The sequence below is a fragment of the Geotrypetes seraphini genome, chromosome 6, assembly GCF_902459505.1.
Source record: "Geotrypetes seraphini chromosome 6, aGeoSer1.1, whole genome shotgun sequence".
Lineage (NCBI taxonomy): Eukaryota > Metazoa > Chordata > Amphibia > Gymnophiona > Dermophiidae > Geotrypetes > Geotrypetes seraphini.
Window position 1 is genome coordinate 198,881,613 of NC_047089.1, and position 26,666 is coordinate 198,908,278.

Below are 26,666 nucleotides of genomic sequence, written 5' to 3' on the forward strand. Positions count from 1 at the left end.
CATCCCTTTTATCATCTTGGTCGCTCTGTGAATTTTTTCTAGTGCCACTATATCTTTTTTTAAGATAAGGAGACCAGAACTTTAACATATAATGCCACACCCCTCCTTTTCTTCCTACCCTGTCTTTCCTGAACAGATTATGGCCCAGTATAACTAAATCCCATTCATGGCTCTCTGTGAAACACTTCAATGTGATTGCCACTAAATCTAACTCAGCTTCTTCTATCACAGCCTCTAGATCCAGAACCTTGTTTCCCATACTTTGAGCATAAGTATATATTGCTTTCCAGTATATACTGCTTTCCTTTTTTCTCATTTGTGTAAATGTATTTAGTGATTCACTTACCTGAGGGATTCTATTTACCTGGGGACTTTGATCACCCTGCCCAAATGATTCTAGTTTAAAGCCCTCTAGGTTAGCCAGTCTACTGCTGAAGACATTTCTTCATTTCTTTGATAGATGCACCCCATCCCTGCTCATCAGCCCTTGGAAAATCATTCTATGATCCAGAAAGCCAAAACGCTCTTGACACCATCCGTGCAGCCATGTATTCATCTCAGAGAGGATTGATGAGAAAGAACACCACCTGTACACCTGACTGCTTCACCTTTTCTCCCAGAGCCATAAAGTCACTTTTGATACGTTTGGAGGGGTACCTCACAGTATCATTAGTGCCAACATTGGCAAACAGTATCGGATAATAGTCATTAGGCTTGATGAATCTTGGCAAGCTCTCCATAACATCTTGAATTTTGGCACCAGGCAGACAGCACACCTCCTGGGACTGCACATCTGATCTTCAGATGGATGTCTCTGTACCCCTCAGAAGGGAATTACCAACCACCACTACCTTTCACCTCCTAATGGTCATGGATCCAGCAACTGTGCAGATTTCAAGCTTTGGTCCTTCCTGAGATACTCTCATCTCCTCCATTTCCAGGGCTGCATATCAGTTCAAGGATAGGTGGAGCCACAATATTGATCCTGCAGATTCTTGCAACCTGAGTCCAGGTGTCCTCTGTCAGCATGGCCTCTTTGGCACTGCTGGAAATCTTTGATGTCTCATGAAACATTTCATTGATGTATCTCTTGTTCTCGTGGATGCTTCTTAGCCTTGCCACCTCCTCTCTTAGGGCTAGATTTACTAAGCAAACCGATTGTGTATTGATCGGTTTGCGAGCCTTTTGCGACCCGATTTCCCTCCTGCAGTATTCACTAACCTGTTTTGTGATCCAATTCCGATCCGTGCTTGCAAATGAGGGGAACTGCATGCAAAGTAGGCAGGGACCCGATTCACTAAACAAATTTGCTGATTCGACTGTGCTGGCCGATCAATCCAAAAAGCAACTACTGAGGACCAGTCACAGAAGCCCTTTCCGACTGCCTTCTGCTGCCCTGCTCTCAGCCCTGTTAGCCCCGATCTCCTGCTTCCCAATCTGCCTGCCTGCCCCGACTGTAGCTGCCCTGATCGCCTGCCTGCCCCGATCTGCCTGCCTGTCCTGACACTGCCCTGATCGCCTGCCTGCTCCGAGCTGCCCTGATCCCATGCCTGCCCCGACTCTCCCACCCTTCCCTGCAGTGTAAGCCCGTAGTTTTAACCTTCAGGCTTTAAGTGGGTTAAAACCACAGGCTGTAAAAAAAGTTTTTAAAAAGTGTCAGGCCGGAGGTCCAGCGCATGCGCAGACCATCTTAAGATGGTCTGCGCATGTGCGGGGATCGCTATAGAGTGATCTGTGCAGGCAGATGAGGAGCGTTCCTCCGATTGTCCCCATCTGCACATTGGAGTTTGCTGAATTCATCGGACCTGCCCGGATCAGGCCCGATTGGGCAGGTTAGTGAATCTGGCCCTTAGTTCCTTTACTTCCTTCATGAGGGATTCAAGCTGAATACAGATTGCACATGGAAACACCCTCCCTCCCCCTCCCCAGCTTGGGTAACATTTTACGGTATGTCTGCACAAAAGACAGAAGATGTAATCTGGACAACAGGTTTGGCAATACAATGTTCCCAAGCCATACTGTGGTTGCAGATGTACTTGCACCTGATGAAAGAAAAAAAAAAAAAAATCATACCAAAGTAATGTCCTCTTCCTTATTGGCTGAAGAGCCTATAAAGCGAAATATCAGCCTTGGGTTGGGTGGGAGCTGGGGAGGATGTTAGGGAATTAAACACTACACAGAGATTTTCCTCAACTGCAATCTAAAGTACTAACCTAGACTAAAATACTTTATATATAAAACCCTATCAGAGCCTCTAAAACAGGGATGTCAAAGTCCCTCCTCGAGGGCAGCAATCCAGTCGGGTTTTCAGGATTTTCCCCAATGAATATGCATGAGATCTATTAGAATACAATGAAAGCAGTGCATGCAAATAGATCTCATGCATATTCATTGGGGAAATCCTGAAAACCCGACTGGATTGCGGTCCTCGAGGAGGGACTTTGACACCCCTGCTCTAAAGGCCACAGCATTGTCTAAACTAACTTTACTGAAAAAGCTGAGTACTGAACTACAAAAGTTAAAAAGAAAGACAATGATATAACCTACTGAAGCTCATGTTTACTTTTTCCTGTCTGAATGTCAGCAGGTAGGATATTCCAATTAAGTTTTTTCTTCCCCTTAGCAGCATCTTCTTTTATCATCCCCTACAGACCAATACGCTCTCTCCATTCTGTCTTAGTGCACCAACTAATTACATCTTCTGTGTACATGATTAGGCTTACCTTTACTCATCTTTCTGCCTTTTTTGCACTCATGCAGTCCCATTAAAACTCCACCCTAAGCTATCCTACTTAGAATTTTATGGCTGAGTTTGCTGTTTCATGATCTTGTGATGGCTTGAAAATATATATATTTTTTTTCCTTCTTCTCCCTCTGTTGTTTTATTCAGAACTGTTCTGTTTTTGATGTATTTTGTTTCCTGCTACAACATTGTAAACTGCTTTGATGTGTACTCGAAGGGCGCTGGCCCCGAGTGCTCTCTACTTTCTTTGTATTTGGTAAAAGGGCTGTTTGAATATGACCCTTCCTCTGATTATATGAATCCTGTATTGCCAGGTATAGTAGCCTTACAAAGATGGAGATGGTCTATCATTAATCAATTATTTTCAAAACCAGCTGTGGCCCTTATTTTACCAGTAATTATTGACAAGAATATATTTCTGTTTTTAAAGAACACTTATAGTGTGAACAACTAAATGTATCTACACCAGGGGTGTCCAATGTCGGTCCTCGAGGGCCGCAATCCAGTCGGGTTTTCAGGATTTCCCCAATGAATATGCATGAGATCTATTAGCATACAATGAAAGCAGTGCATGCAAATAGACCTCATGCATATTCATTGGGGAAATCCTGAAAATCCGACTGGACTGCGGCCCTCGAGGACTGACATTGGACACCCCTGGTCTACACACCCTGAGGCTTTTGTGAAACATTGTTACATGTGCATTTCCTTGAGAATCACTAATAATAAAACCCTAAGTGCGCATGCGCACTCCTACCTGCGTGATTTCTGCCTCCGTGATCAGTAGCTCTGTGGCCGGCAGAGAAATGTTAGGGTGGATTCGGCATGTTCAGCGCATTCAGAGCGTGCGCGTTCGGCGGTTTACAATGAGCATGCGCGTGGAGGTTTACTGTGTGCTGGTTGCCCGTGATAACAAAAAGGTAGGTGGGAGAAGGGGCACGATAAACAGACAGGCAGTGTGCAGGGATATTGACAGACAGACAGAAATAGAGACACATACACTGAAAGACAGGTAGGTGGGAGTGAAAGTCACACACAGAAGGGTTACTGCTGGACAGGGAGAGCAGGCAAGGGGTGGTGGAGGGGTGGTGGTGGATAGCCGAGGAGAGAGAAAGAAAGACAGACAGACAGACAGCGGCCAAGGAGAGAGAGAGACAGAAAGAAAGACAGACAGACTCATCTATTCTAGCACCCGTTAATGTAACGGGCTTAAAGACTAGTTGTGTTCATAAAACAGTAGGAAAGGTCACCTTACTGCACTGACTATTTTGATTAAGTAAGAAGCTGCCAAGATATGACTGAGTTGTCAGTTTCACCTGAAAACAACCTAAAAGGCATTTAATCTTTCCAAGCTTCTGGAAACTCCTGAAGGTTAAATGAAAATTTAACAGCCATGTTTGTTTATGTTTCCTGCTAGCAACCCTTGCTGAAATGGATACAGCAGCTAAGGATTGTGAGAGATGCTTAAGTACCAGGAATGATGAATTCTGAGAGCGGAAATTAATGTGTGCTATTTTTATTGCAGGCTTCCCTTGATGTGCTTCTATCGGCTGATGTTGAAAAAGTTAGAAGTCTATGCCAGGATGTTGCATTTCCTGTATCCTCCTGCACTTCCTTCTAACATTTATTTTCTTTAATTTTGTGCGTTCTGCGTTGTTTTTCTAGCTTGTGTATAGGAGAATATCTTCCTTAGCAACTATACTGTACTTTTCTGGAGAAAAGATCCTGTTATAACCCTCAATGAATAGATATTCAAACCTCCCCAACACTCACCCTACTCCCTTTTCATGTATAAGCATTCTTTCAGGATCCTCATTAGCCCAGTGTGTTTCTGGTATCAGGACCATACCATTATATTGTTAGCCAGTGACACAATAAAATAGTATAATAAGAAATAAAATAATAAAAATAAAATAGTATAATGCACAGCTATAACTGTGGGCTCCATTTACAAAGCCGCGCTAAGGCCTTAACGCATGGAATAGCGTGCGCTAAATTGCCGCACGCGCTAGCCGCTACCGCCTTCTTTGGAGCAGGCGGTAGATTTCCAGCTAGCGCACACTAATCCGGTACGTGCGTTAAAACCGCTAGCGCGGCTTTGTAATTCCTCTCCCACTTTTGCTATGTTACTATGTGCTTAATTTAATTACTGTTTTACATTTTCATTACCTTATCTAACTACTGTAAACCGAGTCGAGCATTCTTGGATTGAGGACTTGGTATACAAAACAAAGTGTTAGATTAGATGCAAACTCATAGATTCTAAACTCTGATTCAGCATGCTGGCTCTCTCATCCCCATTTCTTCTCTCTTTTGAACTTGTGGGGAGTAGAAATTCACTTCTATTATTCTGATTCTGCTCTGCTTAATTCACATCCCCACATTCATTTGAGCCCACAAGCTTTATTCCCATTCATTAGTGTTCATCCCTCAGTGCATGATTTGCACATAGAGTTACCCAGTTCATAGTCAGTGGCGTGCAAGACGCCAGCGCGCCGACAATTCGGCGCAAGACAGAAGCACGTGTGGAAAAAGTAATTTTTAAAGAGCTCCAACGGGGGGTTTGGGGTGGCAACCCCTCCACTTTATTGGTTAATGTTCGCGCTGCTGTTGGAGGGAGGGTTCGGGGGTTGGAAACCTCCATTATAGAGAAAACGGATCTTTTTCAGATTTTTTTGGGGAAAGTTCCATTTTCTCTATAATGTGGGGGGTTTCACCCCCCACAACCCCCCGCAATGGCAGCGCAAACACTAACCAATAAAGTGTGTGTGGGGGGTGCCACCCCAAAACCCCAGTCGGAGCTCTTTAAAAATTATTTTTTCCCTTGCGCGCTTCTGTCTTGCGCCGAATTGTCAGTGCTGGATTGTCAGCATGCTGGCATCTGGCGAGCAATTATCCCGTCACCCAGTTACCCACCCCCTCCGCACAGTCACAATTCTCCTGCAGTCAGATAAGTGGCAGACAGAAACCCCTCTAAGCTGTGTCAGAAACTCACTCCCATGGGGGATTTCATCCTCCTCCTTCATACCTTCTTGTTTTCCTCAAGACCCTTCCTATTTTATATATTTCAAAACTTAAACCATAATCTCCAAACCCTCCCTAATTCTTCCAGTGCAGTATGCAACCATTGTTCTTGGTATCACTTGAATAGGCACATAGATAGGGTTTCCTAAGTGGTTATAGATTACCCTTACAATAGGTCTTACGGTTCTTTGGGATCTCCTTGCTTCTGTTTGTGACGGTGCTTCATTAGTGTCAGACTCCTCAGTCTCTGACTCACCATGTGTGTTTCCTTCACACTGTATATTTTGGGGCAAATTTTATAAAGGACGCCTAAAAGTTAGGCGTCGTTTAGACGTCCGAAAAAACAACACGCAGCGTGATTCTATTATGCATAGACACACAATATAGAATCACGCTCAGCAGCGTCCAGCAAATTGAAGTGCATCTAAATAGTTAGACATCCTTTACAGAATTGCCTTTTAAGCGTTGCATAGACATCTGGCAACGTCTGTAATGTTATTGTATTTTAACGTTATGATGTCATTAAAATGTCAATTTTATGCTGTTTTTTTACATTAAAATTGTATGCAGTAAAATGGCACCACTATTATATTTTATTTATTTATATATATATACTATTTATATCCTAAGTGGTATTTACATTTGGCTACTTTATCACATTTTCCTTTTGTCCCAGTGGCTCAAACTCTTACCTAGTGTACCTGGGGCAATGAGAGTTTTGAACCCACAACCTCAGTGTGCTGAGACTGTAGCTCTAATACAGCACCACACACTCAGCTTATATCCTCGTGGTTCACAAGCAGTCATTTCTCTAGGATAAATATCAAAAATGTACTTTCAACACTTGTCCAGTTCCTCTGCTGTTTTCAAAAAAAACCTCCTTTGGCCTCTGTGTTTCTCAATCAAAGCACATGGAAAAAAAAAAAAGTATATATATATATATATATATATAAAACATAACATAACATAAAAACTCACTTATATATTACATATTAAACCTATATATATGTTATATATATATATATATATATATACTAAACCTTCTGTTTCTTGGTGTAAAGAAGACTCCTTTTTGATTACTCAATCAAAGGCAACAACAAAAAAGAATCCAATGGGACTGCAATAAAATAACAAGTCGAAGAACAAAAGCAAAAACTGCAGTGATGATGTACAGGACGCCAAGTCTTTATTGGACAAACATAAAAATATAATCATGAAACAGTTTGTATCCAAAAGAACAGATAAAGGCTAGATTCAATACGGTCTGTGTTTCGAAAAAACATTTCTTCCTCAGGGGTCCTAATCTGAATAATTGAAAAATGTGTGAATGATAATGATGACAGCAAAAGAGTGGTATCAAATAAATAATGTGTGTGATCCAAGATATAATAGTGTGAATACTATATATAATTTAGAGAGATAACAGTGTGAAACATACATGTACTAGACAACGCTCGTTTTGCGAGTTACAATTTGCTGGAGTGTTTTGCTCATCTTGCAAAACACTCGCAAACCGCGTTACTCGCAAACTGAGGTTTGACTGAATTTTTAAACAGTCCTCTACTCAGGAATAATAATCTAACACATCCTCACCACTTCCCAAGTATAACCCGTTCTTCAAACACAACTTTGTCAGAGCTTTTTTCGGGCCTCAGTACCACCACTCCACCGCAGTCAAAATTTCTTTAGTGGGAAGAATTATGTGAGATATCATCACTGGCCCATATTATTCATTTAATCACCTAGATAGTGAAAATATTTAAATGAATAATATGGGCCAATGAGGATCTCTCACGTAATTCTTCCCGCTAAAAATTGTCAGTTACATTATGTTTTGAGTCCATTTCCAGTGTCAAAAAGTCTATTACCCATCAAGTTCATAGGATCCTGACTTATAATGTTTACTAGTCCAGTTGATCTTTGGGGCAAAGTCTTTCGCTTTAAACAAGTTTTCAATGTCCTGTAAATGTTTGGGCCAATAAAACCAGTCTCTTACCAACTGCAAAACTCTTTCAGTTTCATATAACCCATATCATCATGGAAAGATTTTAACACTGTATTGTGAAACACTCTCGGCAAGCACAACAGTTCAGGGTGACCTGAGTGGTGTCTCTCCACTGTCTGTAAAGTACTTGTTTTCTTAGAAACAACCTGTCCCACTCTCTTAGTATTACTTTAGTATCTAGGTGATTCAGTGGCACATTCCGAGGGCTCATACCTCTTTTTCTGGCTTCTAACACAGCACCCATCACTGGATTAGTCTGTTAAGCCTGGTGAATGTCCTGTAAGGTCATAATAGGCAAATTAGTGGATATTAAAGACTCAACATTGCAATAAGCAGCGGGTAAAGCCTCCGGTGGGTCTCCTAGGCTATCAACCGCCTGGTGCACATTCTCAGTGTCCAAGTTTGTTTTGTTTAGTTCAATTTATTTGATATACTGCCAATATTAAAATAAGTTAAATCTAAGCAGTTTACAATTTAAAAGCAAGGGAGGAAATATTGAAACAATGAAAAAATTATTATATATATATAAATATGCATGCACTAAATAACAGACACACTGACTCCAATCTCTCTTTTGCATAGTCTGTAGTGTACTCAGCATATTCAGAAGTGTCCTGATAAATTTTTCATATATATATATATTACATATACACACACACTCACTTCCCCCTCAATATTCGGGGGGTTTGGCACACACGACTTTGATTATTCACATTTTTTTTAATCCCCCTTCCTGACCTCACCACAACTTACATTTTAAAAGCTCCACAACTTACTTAGGGCCAACTGACCCACACCTGCCTCCCGGTCCCCTCCACAACCTTCTTAGGGCTGACTCTGACCCACCCCTGCCTCCCGGACCCCTCCAGAACTTACGTTGTAAAGCCTGGTGATCTAGCGGTGTTGCAGGGCAGGAGCGATCTTCCTACACTCCTGCCTTGTGCAGAGCTGGGAACACAAATGGCTGCCATGAGTTCCCGTTGGGATCAGAAACAGACTCCACAAGGATTGAAAGCTTGCTGATGCAAAGGAACAACTTACTCTTTGTCTGATTTTCAGATCTTGTTTCTCTACAGCCCCTAACTACCTGAGCATCCTCCTAGTCACTAACATACTCCCTCAGCCACTACATTCCTCGACTGCTAAACTCCTCGCAATCTCTGCTCTTCCGTCCATTCATCTTACTATTTCTCATGAGACTAGTCTCAGCTACCTAGTTCCCTCTCTATGAAATACCTTGCCACCTTACATCTATTCTAAAACCTCCTAACCAAGATTCATATCACTCCTCAAAATTCACCGGTTTACAGAATCATTTGGACCTATTGCTGTCTGATTCCTATTGTACTTTTCTCTCCCTTTTGTTTTTCATACCCAGCTTTTAAAAAAAAGTTATTGTAAACCACATAGTTGTCACTGTGGATCACTTGTGGTATAGCAAGCATCTAGAAATAAATAAATAAATACTCAATAACTATTTATGAATCTCTCAATAAAACTATTGCTGCTGAAACCGAGCAGCTAATTTGGTTCGGTCCAGTCCAGAAGAGATTGGGCATCTCTCACACTGTCGGATAGAGAATTACTTGCAGTTCATTTTTTTGTTGTTGTTGTTTGGGTCTTTTTGCCATTATTCTGTGCAAGTGCCCATCGCTATCACCAGCGATGGGCACATGCAAATTTATCGAATCTTCGCTACTCTCCACCAGCCTCATTTGCATGAGCGTTTTTTGTAGAATAATTTGCTTTTTAAAAATTGCTACTATAACAGCTGCAACAGTGGTCCGTCGCTTTTTAACGTGACTTTTAGAGAATCAAGGCCTCAATAACCGGAATAACTATGGTGTTGGTACACCCATTTCCCTTCCTATGCCAGCAATGAAGAAAGGCATCGCAAACTTGATGAAAAGGCAACAGTCAGCAACTTGGAAGGATCATTAATGTAAAAGACAGGGTTCCGACAGCTGGATTCAACACTTTCAAATCTCAGTTCAAAAAGTGATTCACAGAAGTCACATTACCTCAGTTTAATTCGCCCATTCATTTCACATAATGAAAAGAAAACTTGGTGCGTGAGCTGTGAACAGGCTGATCTAACGCCATCTTTATGAGATTTTCACACTTACCGTCTTTATCTATTCATAAGCTTTATTGGGTATGATGCATGTAACCTCTTGCAGAACATTCACAATGGAATGATGCAGTCTTTCTGAAGGAATTTCCAGGATGCGCTGTGACATTTACTGTGTAATACAGTGTAGGAGGTATTGGTCAAGCAGACATCACGGATCAAAAGATTCCTTGCGTGCCACCTCAGCATATTGTATGTAACATTAAAAAGATATTTGCTCATGCTCTTTTGCAAAGCAAGAATGCTGGTAATTTATTTATATGTGACACTATTTATATGTGACACTTTGTTCTTTTCCCTAACACTCAAATGTCATGGTGACCTGTATCTTGTATAGTTTCAGCTGGCAAACAAATCACTAACTCTAATTAAAATTGGTTACACTGTGTGATATGAAATTAGTTTTTCTTTTCTTCTTTACAGGCTGTTGGGTACTTAGATACCATCCAATATGAACCATCATCTGCATTTTTTTTGTTTGTTTGGGTTTTCTCCCTGAATCTAATTAGCAACCCCTGAACAGGTATATCTCCATAGGACTTATCATTAAAGTAATTGGCCTAATGTGGCTCCAATAGAAGCAAGCTCTTCTGTCAACTCAAACAGCAGAGCTTAGCATCCCTCCTCCCACTGACCCCAACACGCACCCATATTGACACATATTTTACATATAGATGTAAAATGGGAGGGCCATAGAGGGAAGCAGCTTCTGCCAGGCAAACATTCCCTATGCTGAAATACTAGTGACTCAAGCAGACACAAGTTGAATCATCAATATCTGGTACAGCTCTGGAGAAGCACCTTTACCCCTGGACCACACTGATGGCTATAGACCAAACCAGCAATGTGTAGCCATAACTAACTGAACCAATGTTATCCTTCATCTACTCCCCTGGGAATGGATCTTGTCTGAATACTTACAGCATAGTTCAAATTGGAAGGGTGTATATTCTCTTACCCCTCCTAACTCTCTTCATAGTAAATAGTACAACATTTATAGATCCTCAGAAGTACCACCTAGCACTCATACAAATTCATTGTGTCAGGCTTTATGTACTACTTCCTCACCGGATCTTTCATACTTTGCTATTAAATTTATAAATGCTCTTTTCCACCTTAGTGTATCAATAGTTTAAATACTTAGTTTAAAACTTGTGTTAATGCTTTCAGGGATTTATACTGCCAACATGTTTCACCCGAAGGGGTTTTATCAAGGCACCATATCCCTTTCTAAAGCTTAACGCCGCTGTACCCGACCAGTGGTCATCATTTTGAGAACCTATTGGTGCACGTTGTATGCACCAGTCAGAGATATGTGGGAGCTTTAATCCTTGATGTTCTCAGGAGCTGGATAGGTGCAACAAACTTTCTTTGGCTTTTTGTCAGGAACATCTTCAAAGAGGAATTTTTTTATCGCTATTGTTTTACATGTTATGCTTGCCATGCAAACTTTGAAGGAGACTTTTTCCAATTAAAAAAAAAAGAATGTTATTGATGCAGAATTCCTTATTGATTTATCTTGGTACTTTTTATCCCTGAAAATTATGTTGTGTTTGATCTTAAATTATGTATGTAGTACTATAATCTGCCTAAAAATCCTTCAAATAAATAAGTAAAATGGTCTAGTATTTGTCTCCAAGGAAAAAAGATGAAATATGGCGAGTGTCAGCACTAGAGGCAATGTGATGAAATGAGAAAAAACTTCTGACCCTCTTACAAAATGAGTCTTTCCAGCCTTGGATATAAGGATGCCTTTACTGACCACTACTAGAGCTATAAGAAGCACTGAATGAGGTAGGAGTGCCAGTGCACTTGATCAGGTTAATCAGATCACTCTACTATGATCAAGAAGCTACAGTGTGAACCAGGTATGGAGATACAGACTGGTTCAAGATCAATAAGAGTACAAAATAGATGCAATTTCTCTCCTTTTCTTTTCAACCTCTATGTAGAAGTAATCAAGAGGAAACTGGACTTACTGTAGATGATTCGAGTTTTAGAGTGAAAATAGGTGGAAGAACCATCAGCAATCTGAGATATGCAGATGTTACTATCCAGCTGGAAGAGAGTGAAAAGGACCTCAAGAAGTTGGTCCTGAAGCTAAAAGAAGAAAGCGAGAAGATGGGGCTTTACCTGAACATGAAGAAGACCAAAATCATGACTGCCACCAACAAGAAAGTGCACATCAACAATGAATAAATAGAAGTGGTTGATAGCTTCATTTTTCTTTGGTCCCTCATTGATCACAGTGGCAGTTCAACAACAGAGATCAAGTGTTACTGAAATATTGTAAGTCATAAAAGTAAAAGGTTGCATAGAAATATGGGGTGATTATGGGGGGAAATATGGGGTGATTATATACAGGTACAATGACTCCCTCTCTGAAACACCATACAGTCTAACATCATAGCAAGGATCCATCTCAAGTGGCCCAGATATTCGTATTTCAAGCTAATTGCTCAAACCGCTTTGCCCATTCCATCCCTTCCTTTCCTATCCTTATTTCACATTAGCCTCATGGCAAGAATGGTCGACAAAAGGCGTTGTAAGCTTCAAACAATATGTTGAATTCTATTCATCCGTTCTTTTTGATTGTTCTCCCTGGCTTCAAAGTATTTATTGCAGAAATGTGTTTTTGGCAGGCATCAAAATGTTTTGGTTAGTAATCCACTTATTTGTGTGGTTCAGGGAAAATATATGAAATAATGCTTCGGATACATACCTTGGTGAGAATGACTGATATTTCGGGATTTTTGTTTGGCACTCAGACATTTTTAGGGAGGGGGCAGTAGAAGATTACTTGTGGTTAGCTCTCTGATATTGTGTACATTAGTTTGACTTTGCTAGATTTTGGATAATTTAAGAGGCAAGTTGAGTTTTTTAATTGTTCTTCTTGTGCATGCCGTGTTCTAGTTTGGAAGCATCGTCTTTCTGTTTCTCAGTGGCCTGGATTAAGGAAATATGCCTCCATTCTTTGGAAAAATGAGCAACAGACAGCATCTGCCTTTCAGTAAACTGCACATGTTTGCCCTAGGTTGTTTGCAAATGTCAGATCTCATCAGGAGGAATGCGCTGCATCCACTCATCTGTGAAAATGCTAAATGAAGGATACGCGTAGGCAGAACACGTTGCGATGTGGCAGTAGATGTCACTGGAGGTGCATCGCCTCTGTGTGATATCTTTGTGGAAGGTTGTTGCAAAGAAGTGGATGTTAAACCAGTTTTCAGGAGAACCCATCCCTAGCCAAGCTGGTTTTGGGGCTGTCCTTCATAAATTTGCATTTGTTGGGTCTCAAAACTATTCTGTTACATACAGACAGATTTGTGACAGATAACATGAAAACCACATTATTTTAAGGTTGTCCTAAGACGGAATCAAAAACAACTAATGTTCAGATTTAAATACCTAGATGTACAAGAATACTGCAGGATCAGTACGTAAAACATTGAGAAACTGGACCTGGGGCCTGATGTAAGGTGTCTTTGCCTATTACAAACTAAATTTTATTTATGGTACCTAAAAAATCAGCATTGAAATAAAAATGCTTGGTATTATTCATAAATGGTGCTAGGACATGGTTTATAGAATAGTGTGACAGATCTACTACGCACAAAGCAACTCGAGGTTTCTAGTGAGGAGATTTTTTTATGCCAGTGATTGCCCCCATTTCCATCACCTACCTGTGTTTGGCAGGGAGATGATTAGATGCTGAAGCTTTTTCCTCCTCACTTTTTTATTTTTGTGTGTGCTCATATAAGAGGTGTTTAGTATTGAATATATGAGGTGGTTGGGTTAGTTTCAGTCACTTCAGGTCTTTACTATATACTTCATGTTTTTTAAGGTGACACCTTTATTACACTATATTTATATTTGAGTAGAAGTGTTTGAAGTAAGATTTATAGATTAGTGCTTACACCCAGAACCCGTGCCTAAAGCTAGACTTGGCCATTTGCACCAACTGAAATGTAGCACAATTTCTCACACCTAAATTAGGCACAGATTCCCCTAATTCTAAAACTATGAGTATAAATACGCATGAGACGAGTCTCTTTCAATTGAAAGGACACTCCAGGGTGAGAGGGCATAGAAAGAGGTTAATAGGTGATAGACTCAGGAGTAGGGTTACCAGACGTCTGGATATACCCGGACATGTCCTCTTTTTACGAGGACTGTCCAGGCATCTGGATGGGATTTTGAAACCTAGCACTTTGACCGGGTTTTGAAAACCATTGAGCTCGGGGCCACATCTGAAAGGCATATGCCCATGAATGGATGTGACACGATGGGGCCAGGGTTGGGGGAGTGGGATGGGGCAGGGCTATGGGAAGAATGGGGTGGGGCAGTAGGCAGAATGAGGTGGTACCGGCACGGCCGCCATCAGAAATTTCTGGGCCCCTTACTGAGCAATCCTATTGGGCCCCCCACGCACCCCTTCCCCCCCCCCGACGCCCCCCCCTTTTTCCATGGGCCCAATACACACATACTTTTCTGCTAATGCTCCACCTAAGCCAGTCCCGTAAAATCTTCTCATGTCCATTGGGTGATTTGGCATAGAGGAGATATTCATAAAAAGAACGTCCGTCAAGATCTTTACTCATAGACTGTGCCATTTGCTTTAAATCATCTTCCATCATTAATCCAAATTGCACAATTCTTTCTCTGTCTTTGTCCTGAATGGCATCTGGCCACATTGCTGGATTCTTCCAGTCAACAAATTTATGAGCAGGTGCGGAGAACGCATTTTTAAACAAATGTAGTTTATCCTTGTACTCCTTATGTAATTTTAATCATCTATGGATATGTTTGTATGTTTATTGTTCAAATGGTTTTATTTATTTCCCCAAATTTGTTTTTGTTATACGCATTGAAAATATTTGATATTGCGTTTAAATCAAAATCTCAATAAACTTGAAACGAGTGCCCGTGAGATTGTGGGAGGGTTAAATACTCAAAACTTAGAAGAATAACAATTTACTTAAAGTTTTTGCTACGCCAGCTTTCTGGTATCTTTACATACAGTGGCGTACGTAGCATATGTAACACCCAGGGCCCATCATTTTTTGGCACCTCCCCCATCTGTAAGAAAAACATGATTTTTAGTAACAAACCACACGTCACACATGAGTACCTAGGAAAAGGTAGCATCTTACATATTGCAGTGAGCAGTACATCAATACACCCATTGTAAAACTAAACAAGCCAGACCAGCACAGATCAATCCTACACCGTCAATCCTAACAGAAAACCATGTCTTTCGAACACACAGAACACAGAAAACACCTTCGCCTAGTATGGAATATGTCATCACAAACTAACCCCTCACTCTTTTACAAAACTGTAGTGTGGATTTTAGCCACAGTGGTAACAGCCCTGACGCTCATAGAGCTCATTCTGAGCATCAGAGCTGCTACCACCATGGCTGGCGCTAAAAAACGCTCCACTGTTTTGTAAAAGGGGGGATAAAATAGAAATACACAGTTTCAACGCTCTAGCTCAGAGGTGCCCAAACTTTTTGAGCTTGTGAGCTACTTTAAAATGACCAAGTCAAAATGATCTACCAACAATAAAATTAAAAAAACACAAAGCACACTATACGCTGAGAAAATGTTAATTATCATTTCTATTCTGGGTTTTTTTAAAAGAGGTCAAGGCAGATGACTCTATGCATTGTCACCTCAGTAACAACCATACAAAAATAGACAAATATACCCTCCATCCTTTTTATTAAACCACAATAGCAGTTTTTAGCGCAGGGAGCTGCGCTGAATGCCCAGCGCTGCTCTTGACACTCATAGGCACCCTGCGCTAAAAACCACTATTGCGGTTTAGTAAAAGGGGACCATATTGTAAAATATAGACAGCAGATATAAATTCAGAACTGTGCATAGTAAGTGAAGGTAAGTTTTCATCTCTGGGAATTTACCCAGTTAACTATTATTATTGAAAACTGTGATAATACTGCCTCCACTTTGCTAAATTTAAAATAAAATCATTTTTCCTACCTTGTCTGGTGATTTCATGAGTCTCTGGTTGCACTTTCTTCTTCTGACTGTGCATCGAATATTTCTTCCTTTCTTTCAGCCTGTATGCTTCCTCTCCTCCACACCTCATTCCCTCCCCCAACTTTTTCTTCCTCTCTCCCTGACCTTTCTTTCTTTTTTTCTGTTTCTCTTCTTTCCTTCTGTTTCCCTACCTGCCTTTCTTTCTTTCTCCCTGCCGTTCCCCAAGCCACTACTACTGCCGCTGCCATCGGGGAACAGGACCCACCAATGGATAACAGGCCCCAAAGCCGACGCCGATGCATGCTCTCCCTGCTTCGGGCCGATCAGTCTTCCTCTCCCCGACGTCAATTCTGCCGTCGGAGAGGAAGTTCCGCCCAGCCAGGCAGCGATTGGCTGGCCCGAACTTCCTCTCCGACTGCAGATTTGACGTCGGGGAGAGGAAGACTGATCGGCCCGATAGATTAGATCGCCAAGACAAAGTGAGTCCTGGGTAATCGACTCACTTTGCCTTGGCGAGCTACTGGCGCCCCTGCCTTAGAACACTGCCTAGGACCCTGGGGGAGCCTGGGCCCCCTGTCAGCTCCGGGCCCCTGAATGCAGGACTGGTAGTACTGCCCTGATGGCGGCCCTGGGTACCGGGGCAGAATGGGTTGAGGCCATCCATCCTCTCTATTTGAGGACAAAATCTGGAAACCCTACTCAGGAGTAAACTAAGAAAATACTTTTTGTTTTTTTTTTTAACAGAAATGGTAGTAGGTGCATAGAATAGTCTCCCAATAGAAGTGGGGGAGACAAAGACTGTTTTTGAATTCAAGAAAGTATGGGGCAGTCACCTGGTATCTCTTAGGAAGAGGGGGAGATAGTGGATGCTGTGGATGGGCAGACTGGATGGGTCATTTTGCCTTTATCTGCTGTAATGTTTCTAAATCCAAGGAAAGCCCCCAATCTGCCCATGACCCTCACATTTCTGCACTCTCTATTTTGAATTACATGTAAAATTTAGGCCTAAATTTCTGCATGTAAATTTTAATTAAAATGAATTAGCACCAATAATTGCTCATAAAGATTCCAATTATTGGTGCTAATTAGTCCATTATTCATTGAAATTGCATGCACCCAAATTAGCATGTGCAATCTTTAGCGCTTATTATAGAATTCTGGTAATGTATCTATAGGCAAAAAAGTCCAAAGGGGCCAATATTCTGATTGATTTGTTTTCCTTTTTCTTTCCTGTTAAGTGATTGGTATTCCTTTCTATATTTATTCTGTAAATTGCTTTGCTATATCTGTCAGGTAAGGCAGTATAATAAATTTAATAAATCATAGACCATATTCAAAGCAGTCTAAATTTTGCTGGTTTGGAAGTTTCAGGTTTATTCATTCCTTGTTTCATGCCCCTGGGCATTCATAGAGGCTGAAGCTCTAGCGGGCCCATGTTCAAAACATTTGCAATATAGGAAGCTATAGGAAACTCTACCACAAATCCAGTGCTGAAAATCAGTATGGTATGTTCAGAGTAATGAGCATTAAAATTGTGACAGTAATCTGCTGCTTACTGTTCTGCGCTATTTTCCTGTCAGTGCCTGAGTGCTGATTGGCTCAGGCAGTAACAGGAAAGTTGACATGTTGGAAAAAAAAAGAGAGAAATTACATCAGGCAACCTCCTCCTGCCCTTAAAAAAAAAAGTCCCTAGTGATCTAGTGGAGCCCAACCTCCAAAACCTTAGCCCAGGTGGTCCACTGTGACTCACCCCCCCCCCCCCCCCACCACCACCACTCCCAGCAGGCTAAGGCCCAGATTTGAACTCCCCTAGGCAGGACCTGACACACTTCTTCCCCCAAGCAGAACCTGACAACCTCATTCCCTGAGACAGGATCCAACTACCCCACCTCCCCAAAGCAAGACCCAACTATATCCTTCCACCCTCTGAGACAAGACTCAACTACCTCCCCTCCCCCCCGGTGACCTAGGAGCTCACTCTGCGCCCCAATATATCTTTATAAAATCCAGGAGGAGGGAGTGAGCATCCTTCCCTCCTCCCTCCAGGGCCTCATCATCAAAATGATGGTGCATGGCCCACCTAGAGCATCCTGGAATGTACTGGGCACGATGAGTTAACTACCATAAGGGGAAAAAAATTCCTTATTTGATAGCTATTCCCCACCCAGTGCATCCCAGTGTTTTGAATTGCATGTAAAATGTAGACACAGGTCCCATGCCTAAATTTCTGTATATAATAGGGGAAAACACCCTCCAGGGATTCAAGACGAAGTTAGAATGTACACAGGTAGGGCCAGTCTCAGTTAGGATGCTGGTCTTTGACCAGAGGGCTGCCACGTGAGTGGACTGCTGGATCACTGGTCTAACCCAGCAGTGGCAATTCTTATGTTCATATGTTAAATTTCTGCACTGGGTGAGCCAAGGTGCTGCCATTTTGATGACGACACCCTAGAGGGAGGAGGAAATGATTCTCCCTCCTCACGGCCTCCTGGATTTTTTTTTTTTAAAGGATATCATGACCATGGCAAGATGCCGTCCATGAACACTGCTGTCTGCTGCCATGATAGTCCCAGAGGTGAAAGAATACCTCACAGTTCTTACCAGTCATACATGATTGGCTCCCACCTGGCTAAAACACAGTACTAATTTAGCCCACATATACACTGTATGTGCAGCTGATCACCAAAGTTTCAGTCCTCCAAATGGTATATGATGGTGTATCCCACAGTAACTACACATGTGGCTGCACTAAAATGAACTACGGTAATTCTACTGCTACTGCCAAGATCATTTTACAGTATGGAGGAGAGTGTGTTCATAGTGGTTAGAGTTACAGCCTCAGCACCATGAGGTTATGGGTTCAAACCCACGCTGCTCCTTGTGACCCTGGACAAGTCACTTAATCCTCTACAGCCCCAGGTACATTAGATAGATTGTGAGCCCACCAGGATAGGCAGGGAAAATGCTTGAAGTACCTGTATGTGAACACACTTTGAGTGTGGTTGTAAACTGTGTTATAGTAGATGCTGATGCAATATGAACCCTGCAGACCTCCTTCATGCTGACAATTATGCCTTATCAACTGATGATGATGTGGTACTTCCAATTATTTTAATGATAGTTTATTATTGTTGATGTGAATAAATGTTTCATGGAGTTCCCCTCTTTCTCTCTCTCTGCTTCAACCTGTTTGTCAGAAAAGGCAAATTACCCAAGCCAAGCTTCCCTTTATAGCTTCCTAGTACCATTGGTCCTTCTTTGGAACCTTCCAGTTATGGTGGGAATATTTCCTGCTGAAATCATAAGACCACTGGAAATTTGGAAATAGAGATATTGTGGGGAAGGGGAAAGGTTGGGGGACTAGATTTATGATCAGAACTGAATGTTGAAATACTACCATACCTCAGAAATGATAAATTTTCAAGTTCAGTAACGAGGCAATGTCAGAAAACTATTACTGGTCTTGTGTTTTATTTTTAGTTCTTAATTGTACTTTAATAACTTCCATCATCTCAGGTTTAATACAATCCAAATGACTTGTTAAGGCCTCTTTTGTTTTTGTTTTTCTGTTGGCCCATAGCTTTGCTAAAGTTAAGTTCATTAAAGACAGTATCCTAAACATTGTGGAATTGTAATCAATTTTTATAACTAATTAGTTTAAATATAAATTGGAAACCACGTATAATGTTGTTTTTATTTTTTACAATCCACAGGGAGTTGGAAGGGGCTGGGAATGAATGTGTGGGGGTAGAATAAGTCTCTAAAAATTTAACAGAATGGGATAAAGTTTGGTATGAGGTAAAAAAAAAAAAAACCCTTTAAACAGACACATTGAGGGCTCCTTTTACTAAGCTGTGTTAGAATTTTTAACGCATGCAGCATTTTAGCGCATGCTAAACCCGCGCTACTTGGCTAGAACTAAGGTCAGTTCAAAGCTGGTGTTAAAATCTAGCGTGCGTGGCAATTTAGCGCACGCTATTCCGCACATTAAAGCCCTAACGCGGCTTAGTAAAAGGAGCCCTGAGTTTGTAAATAGACCAACCCCCTCTTTTACAAACCTGCGCTAGTGCTTGCCATGCAGCAAATGTCCCGAAGCTCTTTAAATCCCTATGGGCTTTGGGATAGTTACTGCAGCGGCAGCCATTAGTTTGACTTTGTATAAGGGAGGGACAAATTAGGGTGGGGGTTCCAGTGAGATAAGATCTCTTCAAAAAATGCCTCAGTGCATTTCTTTGGGTGCTTTTGTAGCATAGCAACTTAAATAATAATAATTTTGTTAACTAAAGAAAAAAATAAATTGTAAAGAATCTATTTTAAATTTTAGATAATTTTTCATAATTTGTAGGCTGAAAACCTCTCCTATCAATAACAGTCTTGTTTCTCTGTGTTGATGTATCTGTTGTTTATCTCTACAGGGTTAACATGCAATAAAATAAGATATATTACAAGGTACTCATACAAACTATTTTGTACCTGTGTTTTTCTTCTCAGTGTGTTTCTTTTCATTTTATTATTTTGCTTCATTTAATGTAATGTAACTTTATTAGTATATTGCGCTCCATTACATATTTTAATGTGCCAAAGTAATGTGTACAAAATAAGTACCCGTATATAATACGTAAACCGCTTTGATTATAACGAATGGTGGAAATCATCATTGGTCAAAATTATCTTTAAAGTTTCACAAAATATAGGCCTCCTTTTATGAAACTGCGATGGCAGTTTCTAGTAGGGGGGAGCTGCGCTGAATGGCCCGCATTGCTCCCGATGCTCATTGAGTTCCTATGAGCGTCAGGAGCAGCGCGGACCATTCAGCGCGGCTCCCTGCGCTCAAAAACTGCTATCGCAGTTTCGTAAAAGAGGGGGATAGTTTTCTATAAATTAAGTTATCTTAAGAGCACTCATCTTAAGAGTACTCAGTGTCGCTATAGAAATAATAAGTAGTAGTAGAAGAGTCTTCCTCTTGCTGTGAATATACTGAACTTCTTCTGTATATTCACAGCAAGGGGAAGACTACTACTACTACTTATCTCCTACGACTATAGTGCTACACAGAGTTTAAATTTCACCAATCACTTTGGGCTAGATTCACTAAACTAAACTAAACTGAACTAAATCTTAGGTTTGTATACCGCATCATCTCCACATTCGTAGAGCTCGGCACGGTTTACAGGAGATGGGATGGAAAGGAACTACAACATTGCATTCCCAATCTATGGTCGATCCGTGCAGGCCTACCAAATTTACAAAACAAAAAAAATTAAAATGAGGGCAATTGCAGGAACGCCCCCCTCCAACCACATGGATCACTAGTGTACGAACCCGACGCATGTGCAGACCAAGATGGTCTGCGCATACGTGTAAGAGCCATTTAGAGCCGCAATATATATATATTTTTTTAACTTTTACTAGCCCAGCGAGCCCATGGTTTTAACCTGCTTTAAACCCACGGGTTAAAACCACAGGCTCGTAGTGCGGGGAGGGCAGGAGAGTCAGAGCACCGGGAGAGATTCGGGGCAAGAGCAGGGCGGCAAGTCGTGGCAGCAGGCAGGAGAGATTCGGGGCAGAGCACGAGATCAGGGCAGGCAGGAGACAGCAGGAGATCGGGGCAGGCAAGAGATCGGGGCTGAGGCAGGGCGGCAAATCGGGGCAGAGTGCAGGGCGGCAGAAGGCAAGGCAGTTGGAAAGGACCTCAGCGACTGGTCCTCAGCAGTTGCTTCTTGTGTTGATCGGCCAGCCCAGTCAGTTTGCAAAATTTCTGTAGTGAATCGCTTTCCTGCCTACTTTGCATGCCGTTCCCCTCATTTGCATGCACGGATCAGAATCGGATCGGAGGCGAGGTAAGTGAACCGGGCCGGAGTAAAATTGGGTCGCAAAGGGGTTGCAAACCGATCGGTACACGATCAGTTTGCTTAGTGAATCTAACCCTTTATCAAGAAATTTTCCTTTAACAACCAGCCAAACCATCTCCATAGTTGTAAACTTAAGCAAAGATGATTTTGGTATATTAGTCTGCCTGGTATGAAATGACACTAAGCAGTGGTACTATTGAGGTCTTTAAGATTGCTGATTCTTCAGAGAGATTACTTTATATTTATTTAACAAGCTATATTACTTAGAAAATATACACACAGTTTTGGAGTAAATTCCACACTGTTGTCTTAAAGCTTATTGGTCTTCCCCCTCCCCCAACCACCTTCCCCTTTTATTGAAAAGTAAGAAATGTCGCTTTTTAATTTTAAATGTGACTATGGGTTTCCAGTGGTGTGTATGAGTAATTGCTTATTTTGGAATTTTGCAGCTCGGATTTAATGAGCATTTCTATTTGAAACATATGATTGCGTGTAATGTTGGATTTATTGTGCTTTTAATCCAATAATTTGAACAATGTTTCTTTTTTAGTGGCAGGATTGTAATACCTACATTTTCCAGACAGCCATTTCTTATCGGTTGACTATCCAGAATTGCTATATAAATGGCAGACATTAAATAAACCCTTTGAAAATAGCGTAATGATTTAAAAATAATAATAATAATAATGTAACCATGGCACCAAACACTTGATGAAAGTTCTTTCTTAGAAATAAGCAGGACAAATGCACAAGATTCAAGGCAGCTTATTGTTCAGTTGACTGAAAGCACTAGCCTTCCTGCACCATGTAACAAACCGAGTGTAGGAGGATGTAGTGGCATGAATTAGCGGCTGGTTGTAGGCCCTCACAAGATGAGGCACACAGGTTGCTGGTAAAAGTCAAACCACTTTATTTATGTAGGAAAATAGCCAATTGTGTTTCTTTCACGTACTTGGCACTTATGGTCTTGAAACACAGTCACAGCCTCAGCAGCCTGTCCCTGACATTGCTTCATGGTTTATGCTTCTCAAACATAATCACAGTTCCAATAGCCTGTCCCTGAAATGGCTTTACAATTCCAACAACTAAGGGATAATTGGCCTATCTTGACCGGCTTCAATTACCGTATTTTCTCGCATATAACGTGCGCGTTATACGTGGTTTTTACAAACTGCGCATACCCTTGCGCATTATACGCATGAGCGCGTTGTACAAAATTTTTTTTTCATAGTTCCCCCACCCCGACACCCGATTCATCACCCACCCCGAAGGAGCACTTGCACTCCCACCCCGAAGGACTGCTCGCACCCCCACCCGAAGAACCGCTCGCACCCCCACAGCCTCCCCCCCTCCCCCATGGAGAAACTGTCTACCTTGTTTCCGGATGCCAGCCCAGCTGCTTCCTCTGCTGGCGGTCCTGCCCCTTCTCAGAGCTCTGTGCTGCGCTGCTTCTTCTTCAGGCGGTCCCGCCCTTTCTCTGATGTCAGAGAAAGGGCATGACCACTGGAAGAAAAAGCAGCGCAGCAGGGCTCAGAGAAGGGGCGGGACCGCTGGCAGAGGAAACAGCTGAGCTCGCTGGCATCCGGAAACAAGGTAGACAGCTTCTCCATGGGGGAGGGGGGTGAGGCTGTGGGGGTGCGAGCGGTTCTTCGGGTGGGGGTGCGAGCAGTCCTTCGGGGTGGGAGTGCAAGTGCTCCTTCGGGGTGGGGGTGCAAGCGGTCCTCCAGGGTGGGGGTGCGGGTGCGTGCGAGCGGTCCTTCGGGGTGAGGGTGCGAGCGGTCCTGTGGGGGGGTGAATCGGGGGGGGCATCAGGCTTTCAGGGTAGGGACAGGACTTCAAGGAGGAAAGGAGAGTCGGGGCGGGCGAAAACAGAGTCGGGGTCTCCAGAGGAGAATCGGGGCTGGCGAAAGGAGAGTCGGGCAGCATGCGCGGTATACGGGTGTGCACGGTATATAAAAATTTATGTACATAAATATGTGTTTTTTGCGTGCTATACCCGTGTGCGCGTTTTACACGGGTGCGCGTTATCTATGTGAAAATACGGTACCTCTCATACAGTCCATGGAGACATTGATTTATGAGTTTCTTTACAAGGTGCAAGCCTCTAAGCTAGGGCCACCTATTTTTCTTCCCTGGAGCTCCAGCCAAGCTAGAACACCCTGAGGGGGGATCCTCACTTGAGACCTTCCTGTTCTGTTCCACTCTAGAGCTTTTATCCTCCATTCTGCTTGAGTTCCACTCTTCTGAACCCATTCCGTGTTTTAAAGCAGCTCAGTTTCAAAATCAGTGAGGGAGTATCCTTAATGAAATCCTGCCTTACATGTCCTACTCCCTCACAGAGGAGTTGAAGATAAATCAAGGATCTGAATATATGGTTGAAGGATTATGAATTGGAGGGGGGGGCAGTAGCAGTTGAGTGAATGAGTGGATGCTGGCAGAGTGATCTGAGTGAGTCAGTGAGTGGATGAGATTCATGAGACACAGATTGGCTTAATGTCTGCATGAGGGTTGTATGTGTTAGGGTTACTTCATGGGTGAATGAAGTTGCTATGAGTGGTAGAAAGAGTTGGAGAAGTGAGTGGATGGAGTGAATTAGTAATGGAGAGTCCAAATGAGTGAGTAGATGAGGGTTATAAGTGTTGGGAATGTTGAGTAAGTGGATGGGAGTTGAGTTTCAAGTAGAGGCTGAGCTGAGTGAGCAGATGAAGAGGTGGGGTGAATGCATGGGGATAAGCAGATGGGAGTTGGTGGTTTGTGTGAATATATAAGGGGCAAATCACAAATATGAAAGCTAAGGCAATCCTAGGAATTAATGAGACTCATTGTCAAAACAAAAAGTATATAGAAAATATGAGAATGGTGGAGGTAGTTTGAGTGCTATGGGAGGTATGGAGGGGGTCAGCTCTATCCCTCCCTTCATCTATTCCACTTCCTCTTATTCTGCAGGCTGTTTAGCTTCCTGTCTATCATATCTTCAGCTGTTCTATTTTCATATTTCCCGGTGTCTTCAAATCTTCAGCAGAAGGGGTCCAGGCTCACTGCCTACTGCAGAGTTCACATCATAGACAAGTGAGGCCTGATTCTCAATTTTCACCACAATGGCACTAAGGTGCAGCCAGGGGTAGCAACCTTTACTGGTTCTGTCTTTACTACTGTGGTCTTGGATTTATCAGGCAGTGGTGTACCTAGGGTATGTGACACTGATCATTTTTTAACAAACCCCCCCCCCCCCCACTTTGTACTTTAAAAAAAAAAAAAACAGTCCAGTTAGCACTTCTTAATACCCTTCCCCCCACACACACACATACACTTTGCACTTTAAAAAAAAAACCCAGTTAGTCCATGCCCATCATGTTCTCATCTTTCTCTCCTGGCCGGTCCAATGTCGCCTTTACCTTCCGTCAAGCTGTAAAAACTGCCAGCCTCGGCAGTGATTCAGCAACGTTGACCATGGCTCCCCTTCCTGCTTTCTATCTGCTGCAGTCCACCTGGGCGGAAACAGGAAGTTGCATCATTTTAGAAAGACCATTTTAGAAGACGGAAAGCAGGAAGGGGAGCCACGGGCAACGTCGCTAACTCCAGAGCAACTTGTGTCAGTTAGAGAAATGGGCGGAGAAATGGCAGATGCAGTTTAATGTGGAAAAGTGCAAAGTAATGCATTTAGGCAGAAAGAACAAGGAGCACGAGTATAGAATGTCAGGAGCAACTCTGGGTAAGAGTCAACAAGAAAAGGACCTGGGTGTGCTGATAGATAGGACCCTGAAACCGTCGGCACAATGCGCGGCGGCAGCAAAGAAAGCAAATAGAATGTTAGGCATGATAAAGAAGGGAATCACGAGTAGATCGGAAAGGGTTATAATGCCGCTTTATAGAGCAATGATCAGACCACACTTGGAATACTGTGTCCAACATTGGTCTCCCAACCTAAAGAAGGATATAAAACTGCTGGAGAGAGTGCAGAGATGAGCAACAAAGCTAGTAAAAGGTATGGAGAATCTGGAATACGAGGAACGACTTAAGAGACTGGGATTGTTCTCCCTTGAGAAAAGGAGACAGCGAGGGGATTTGATCGAAACTTTCAAAATACTGAAAGGAATTGACAAAATAGAGCAGGAAAAAAAATTATTTACAATGTCCACTGTGACACGGACAAGAGGACATGGACTGAAGCTAAGGGGGACAAGTCCAGGACAAATATCAAGAAGTTCAAGTTTCAAGTTTAATAGATTTTGATTTTTACGCAATATCATATATTTTCAATGCGTATTACATGTTTCCAATACATAAAAAGAGAGCAGGGCGGACAAAATAAAATAAGATAAGACATTACATACAAATCATTTTGTTCTATTACAAATTAGTACAAACTGGTACAAATGGGTAATGGGAAGAACTACAATTTATAAAAAAAAGAAACATGTAAGGTTTGAACACAAAGGATGGGATCATTTAAGAAGAAGTATAGAATGAATTGATTGAAGATGCTTTAATCATTTGTAATGAATTCAGTCAGAATATGAGGATATTGTTTAGATTAATTGAACAGTCTATATATTAACAGCCTTTTTTTTTTTAAAGAAAAAAAGGTTTTAAAAAGCGCTTACAGTTTCAATTTGATGACCTATCCGTTTAATTCATTGGGGGTCAAGATATTGTGTTTACTTGAATGTTCTATCTACATATTGAATGCATCTTTATAAAGAAAGCCTTTTTAAGGCACGCTTAAATTTGTCTAATGATGGTTCGCCGCGTAAGTTCTGCTTCACACAAAGAGTGGTTGACACCTGGAATGTTCTCCCAGAGGAGGTTATAGCGGAATCGACCATCCTAGGATTTAAAAGCAAACTAGATGCACATCTCCTTACGAGAGGCATAGAGGGATATGGGTTACTAAAAATTACGCCTCCGC